This window comes from Micropterus dolomieu, linkage group LG02 (genome assembly GCF_021292245.1).
Source record: "Micropterus dolomieu isolate WLL.071019.BEF.003 ecotype Adirondacks linkage group LG02, ASM2129224v1, whole genome shotgun sequence".
NCBI classification, from domain to species: domain Eukaryota; kingdom Metazoa; phylum Chordata; class Actinopteri; order Centrarchiformes; family Centrarchidae; genus Micropterus; species Micropterus dolomieu.
In genome coordinates, this window is record NC_060151.1 from 31,660,159 (window position 1) to 31,667,401 (window position 7,243).

The window sequence follows — 7,243 nt, forward strand, 5'->3', positions numbered from 1 at the left end:
TAAAGGCCGCAGCATTTTATTCACATCATTTTCATCCTCACCAAAGCGTTCAGTGACCCTGCTGCACGAAGCATCTGCATCTGATGTTCCTCCTCTCTTTGATTCAGCTTCTTCCTTTCATTTGTCCCCGTCTGTTTGTTGTAGAAGCCCTGCTTTTTGGTAGATTTGCTAAAACCCCCTCAGCTCCATTGTAGAAAAGGAGGAGGAGTTCTGAGAGAAGTCAGATCTTTGAAGACCTTTTGGACCTTCTAGGTCTTTCAGAGCTCTTTTCCTTTTTGCTCAGACCTTTTGTCAGCTTTTACATTTCTGCAGCCTTTTCAGACTCAGGAATTCTGTTTGGTTTCTTTCCTCTTTTATTCTCTTCTATCTCAAAGTGTTTCTGGACGTAGGCTTTGTATGTTTTTAAGCTTTGCTAAATAAAAGGTTGATGATTCTCTGGACCTGATCCTTTCATCCCCTCATCCAAGGCTTCCTTCACAACATTTCAGTAAGGCCCCTTGTTTTCTAACAAGTCTCTAAAATGTCAGGAATGCTAATCTCTGTTCCTCAAGAGAGGGAGCAGCTGTAGAGGTGTTAGGACAGGAACCTGAGGCAGAGGAGAAGCCTAGTGCGAGGGGGAAGCCCTCTTCGGTCCTCTGCTTCTCTGTCAGATAATCATATTCTCTTATTTGACAAATATGCAACATTCACTGCCACTAAATGTCGCATTAGAGCAGCAGCATCTCAGACCAGAACAGATGGGCGCTACGGCTCCGAGGTCTGGGATCAGATCTACGAGTGTCTGAAGAGATGCATGATGAACATCAACAATGACAACGAGCTGACGAGCGACATCAAACGGATCGAGCTACAGCTGAAGAACTCCACTGTGAGGGACGGCACATGTCGTCTCAGGCTCTGAAGGCCTGGGTGAACGGGGCGGCCTTCCACATCCAGATGCTGATCCACCTGGTGAGGGATTAAATCCTGTGACCCTTAGACAGACTACTACACGTGTAGAACTACTACACGTTCGTGAAGTCCGCAGCAGGTTGTGTACATACCTCAAAGCCTGCTGCATACTATGTAGCTAAAGGAGTCGCAATCTTCTTATTTCGCTAACTACCCACAGCTCATGACCAAGGTAAGGGTTTTTGCCTTCCCACTTATTTACCTCTTCTCCACAACAGTCGATGCCCACATTACTGCTGACGCTACATTAGTCCACCACTTGGCTGCAAACAACCCCAGTGAGTGCTGAAAGTCCAGTCCAACACCAACTGAAAATATGTTTGACTTTCTGTCCATTTTGTGGAAGAACAATGCTGCTGAATCACTGTACACCAGCCTCTGTTGATAAAAAAAAAACAGACACCTCCAGCTTTTGTTTTGGCGGAGAGCTCTGTGTCTCAGTCTGCTCTTTACAGTTGGAAACCTGCCAGCTGCAGCATCCAATATCAGTTTACAAAGCCACGCCTTAATGAAGCACGGAACAGAAGATGAATAAAAGTCTGTTTTTCACCGGTAGCTAAAGTTCATCCAGTTTGTTGCACTGTCAGCGCACAATGGAGAGAAATATTGCCAGTAGTTGCGTCCACCTCGGTGGAAACGCACGAGCGACTCAGCTCATTTCCCTCTCCTGTAGCGCTTCACAGCCTGAATAACAGCGAGCGTGCCCTTCACCAAAATGTCCAATAATTCAACTGATGACGTGAGAAAAGTTGGAAAATAATCTACTGGATTCCTGATGTTCACGGGCTCTTCACTGGGGAAAGAGCTCTGGGAATCATAGCCGAAAACCGAATTAACACACAAAAACAAAACAAAACAGAGTGCATCTAATGCTGAGGCAGCTATACGCAGCGCCATCTTGGATTATGTTTAATGTTATAATATTCTTATCTTATTTACGGTAATTTATACTAGGTCCTCCTCCAGGTTGTGGGTAGTACATCTGCAGTAGGCAGATGTAGATTTACCCTGGAAACCATTGAAACATTGACTCATACAAAAGGCAAGTTGATCCATCCTGTCATTTCTGTATACAATCCTGGTCTGAGAGGACTAACTCTGGCGCCGACTGTTATGGCACACCATCTCATTGTCCCTGTTTTTGTTCCATCTTCACTGTTTGTGATGTTTGTCTTGCTTCTGATGGCAGCATCACTGCTCGTAAATGGCACTAAATCATTGCTGGTTTATGAGCTTCAGGAACCTTTTGTTATCTGGGTTTATTTGGGGGGCTTTCACATGTTGAGGGCGAAAATGTGGCAAATCCTCCACTGTTCCTGGCTACGGTACCAGAAGAGCCGTGAGTCAATCGTGTCTGGACTCTGATCAGCTGTCAGAGCCCTAGATACCATCCCATCAGCTTTCATTAAAACCTGTCTTCCTTCCATTACCCCACTCATCATCAAAATCCTTAATTCCTCCCTCAGATCCGGATCAGTCCCCAAACCACTCAAACTTGCAGCTGTCATCCCCATCCTCAAGAAACCTGTTCTCGACCTCGACATCATGTCCAACTTCCGACCCATCTCCTTATCTCCTCTTCCTATCAAACATTCTGGAACATGTTGTCGCCGCTCAAATTAAAACCCACCTCACCTCCAACAACTAGTTGGAACCATTTCAATCTGGATTCCACCCACAAAACAGCACTGAAACAGCCCTCCTCAAAGTCACCAATGATCTCCTCCTCTCCTCTGACTCGGTCACCTCACCATCCTCATTGCAGCTTTCGACACCATCAACCTCTCAATTCTTCTTTCCCAAATGGAAACCTACTGCAACATCACTGGCACTCTCCTGGCTCCAATCTTATGTTACCAACAGACAGCCGTTCATGAACTTCAACAACTGCACGTCCTCCAATACTTCTCTGTCACAAGGCAATGAAACATCATCCACAACTTCCTCTAACTCAATTACAATAAAACTGACATGATCATCCTCAGCCCTAAATCACTCACAAAAAACGTTAATAACTTCAGCCTCTCCATCAACAACTCCACCCTGTCTCCATCCCTACACATTCGCAACCTCGGAGTCAACTTTGAAAGTAAACTTACTTTTGAACACCACATCTACCATACCACCAATACATCTAAAACTCTGCTGCCCGTCTACTTAACCACACCCGCACCCGTGACCACATCACCCTGTCCTCCAGAATCTTCACTGGCCCTCCATAACCAGGCCCCTTCCTAATGTTATGTTTATAACCAAGACGTGAATATGTGAGGGTGATTTATCGTACCTTCGTCCTCCTGACATTATTTCTTTCAGCTCTCTGAGACTTTCTGGAAGAGGAGCTGGACATTTCCAGCTGGACATGCCTTAAACACCTTCCAAGGGAGATGCCCAGGTGAAACCTTGTCAGATGTTCAAACCACCTCAACTGGCTCCTTCAACGCAAGGCACCAGTAGCTTTACTCGTAGTTCCTATCTCAGGGAGTGGCCAGCCACTATTTTGGCCAGTCTCCAGCTCCCTTGTTCCCTCACTTGCGAGCCGAACTCAAAGGTACTTGAACTCTCTCATTTGTGGTAAGGACTCATTCTCTACCTGGAGAGACTCCATCGGTGTCCTGCTGAGAACCATGGCCCCAGATTTAGAGATGCTAATCCTCATCCTGGCCGCTTCACAAGGCTGTGAGCTGATCCAGTGAGTGCGGAAGCTCACAGACCAATGATGCCATAAAGACTACATCATCTGCAAAAAGCAGTGATGAGAGCCTCAGCCCACCGAACCGTAACCCCATCCCACCCCGACTACACCTCGATATCCTGTCCAGGCAAATCACAAACAGGATTGGTGACAAAGCACAGGCGTGGTGGAGGCCAACCCCTACCTGGAACGAGGCGGACTTACTGCCGAGAATCTGTTTACAGCTCTCGCTTTGGACGAATAGGACTTGGATAGTGGTTTCACGACCAGGAAGGAATCTTCATTGTTACTCTTCAATCTAAGGTTTGAGTACGGGCCGAACCCTCCTCTCTCCTGTTGGGGATTTTAACATCCATATTTGCTGTAATGACAAGCCATTAGTTAAAGACTTTTTAAATGTCACTGAGTTTCTTAGTTTCACGCAATAAGTGTCTGAACCTACACATCAGGATTTCCCTTATTTTCAAATCCCAAACTTGACAGGTATGCAAATGTGATTACAAATAATAAGCATAACCTTTGATTTTTATTTGATACTGTTCATAGACTTACACAGTGTCTGCAGCCAGTTAGTTGTAAGGATTTGTTGGCGCATTGATGATGTATTTTTATGAGAGAGATGAGAACATCTGAAATAAGATACCTCAGTAAGTTTTAGGTGATTAAATAAAAGTTGTTGCAGCTTCAAGAGGTATCACGTCCCCTCTGGATCCCTTGCCTGCCCAGGTTGTTAAGGAACTATGGCCAACATTGGGATTGTATGTTTTAGCTATCTTAAACATTTTGCTCTCCACTGGAATTTTTCCCACTGCTGTGGTTAAACCATTACAGAAGAAACCAAAACTGGATGTGAACTGTTTGGCAAATTATAGACCTGTTTCTAATTTGGCATTTTTATTAAAGGTTTTTGAGAAAGAGGTCTCATATCAACTCTTAAAATATTTACCTTCTAGTAATCTTTTTGAGCTGCTACAGTCTGCTTTACAGGCTAAACAGTCTACTGAAACAGCACTAACAAAGATGGTAAATGATGCTGTCACTGGCTGCCGACTCAGACTTAACATCTGTTCTCTTGTTGTTAGACCTTTTTTTGAAACTGTAGAACATCATATTCTTTTGGACAGGCATAAGAAATACTTTGCCAACAGTAGGTGCTGAAGTGGTTGAGATCCTACATTTCAGAAATCTCTCAATGTGTGTTTTATTGTAATACTTTTTCTGACTCAGATGAGCATGGGGTCCCGCAGGGCTCTGTCCTAAGTCCACTGTTGTTTTCGTTATACTTCACGCCAGTATTATTCACTCATTTGGGATGGCTTTCCACTGCTATGCTGATGATCTATAAATGTATACGCCAGTTTTTGCAAGACATGCATCTGACTCTCTGAAAAGTTACATACATTTCTGGCTGCTTTGAGGAGCTGGTTATTAGGAAACCTCCTGCTATTCAATTTAGCAAAAACTGAGATGAGGATGTGACAAAAGTAGTCTTTGTTCATCTCAGAAGAATTGCCAAGATTAGTTCAGTTCTGTCGCTTAAAGATGCCGAGGCTATTATCCAAGCCGTTGTTACATCTAGGCTGGTTTATTTGTAATGTTCTTTTGTCAGCGCTGTGAACAGACTGAAACCAGACTGTGTCTGATCCAGTGACGTCCTCAGGACACCTGGGACCCGTCTGTCACACAGCTCCGTGAGAAATGCTCTCTGATCTCCATTTCCAATAACCTGACTGATCTGTGTTTGTTTCCTGCTGATCCAGATGCTGTCAGATCTGCTCAAAGGAAACACACTGCAGGTACACACACACCTGTTCTACACCTGAGCAGTGATGGTGAAGCATGTGGGAAGGGTCAGCTGTCACATGATGACACCTGAGCCAACTCCATTTACTGATGAACACCATGAGATGCTGTTGAAAGCTCAGTTAGATATTTTCCGGTGAATGGCGAGAGAGAGAGAGAGAGAGAGAGAGAGAGAGAGAGAGAGAGAGAGAGAGAGAGAGAGAGAGAGAGAGAGAGAGAGAGAGAGAGAGAGAGAGAGAGAAAGAAAGAAAGAAAGAAAGAAAGAGAAAAGGGTCTTCAAAAAGCCTCAGTTTGGCTGGAAATTTACAGCGTAAGGTGAATGAATACAGACTGCAGCTCTGCAGCTTTTCAAGATTAAGTGGTTTTTCTAGACCTATTTTATTGAGGGGACCAGGCTGGGGCCAGTTGTTTTGTCATATAGACCCATTCAATCGGGGAAAAAAGAGACAAAGGCAATGTTTAAGCTTTTCAAATTGCATGTATGTTATGTTGTATGTATGTAACATAATGTTTTAGTATATTTCAGTAACTTGCAGTTATTTGTTTAATGCATCTTTGCATTATGGAGGGGGGATACATATTTAGGCAGACTGCATGTCCTGCCTGGTAATACTAGTAGGCTACTGTTATTGCATTTTGTGTCTGAAAAGTGCCGTTTAAATGCATTATTAAATTGTTATGATAATAATTTACCCTTTAAGTAGGGGGACACAGAACAATTTCCAGCAATATCCAAAGGTTTTCCATGCAGTGGAAACATGGATTACAAAATATTGTCTACAATGCTGCATTCAGTTTGATGTACATTTAATTGCAAGGAAGATATAATACTATGATTACTGTAGACCAGGGCTATTCAATTAGGGGTGGATTCATTTAGGCTAACATATTGTCCATCACCCAGCCAGGTTTCAGTAAGACAAAATAAATCAATATCATAATCTGATATTAGTTCATTTACTAGTACACCTTTAGAGCTCTTAATAAAACAATGTTTCCACTTTAGTTCCAGTAGCTGTAAAGGAGCATTCTTAATGTTTAATAAGTGCATAATAAAGGCGTTATTAAGCTTTATAAGGCATTAATGTTATAATCAGATTACTGTCGTCAAACATCTATTTACAAGTGGTCTATAAACTGCTGACACATTTACAATAAGTGCTCATATTTATCTTACTAGCCAATAATGAGTGTGCTTTGTGTTATTAAAACTATTCAAATCTCATTAATGTTATTAAATATTGTATTAATGTTTATGACAGGTATATAAACCATTAACAAGTTTATAATAAGAGCCTAAAAGTTTCTTATAAGCAATAATAAATGTGTTAATTGGGATTTAATTAACACTTATATGGACTTGCTTATGTTTTTAGTTCTGCCAGTCTAGGCACAAACATTCCACCCCATACACAATCAATAGAAAGTCAGAAAAGAACTCAAAATTACATAAAACTTGACTTGCGATTGTTTAAAAATTTGTGAGGAAGTTCCAAAGGTTAGAATGTTTTCTTTGAAATTATTTCTTTTACTTTGAATTTTAGAATGTCATGACATCATCAAAGGCATTGGACCTTTGATGATGTAAGATGATGAAATCTGGTCTGCAGGCTCATAAGACTCAAGTGTTGGTTTAGTTGCAGTTTTCCTCAGAAGATCTCTTCCTGCTAACACGACAGCACTGATAAAAAAAAGCTTGTGGCTAAAAAAATCATCGGTTACCCTCTGGCCTCCCTGGTAAAAATAGTTCCCTCTTATCTTGATCACCACCTGTTCAATCGCCCGCCCTCTGGT

The 7,243-nt window shown here is 42.4% G+C and overlaps 1 long non-coding RNA gene across 1 annotated transcript in view; it reads left to right on the forward strand.

Annotated features, from left to right (window-relative positions):
* Positions 1 to 7,243, forward strand: part of LOC123964266 — a 78,862-nt gene that overhangs the window by 61,202 nt on the left and 10,417 nt on the right. The gene's annotated exons all lie outside the window — the stretch shown is intronic.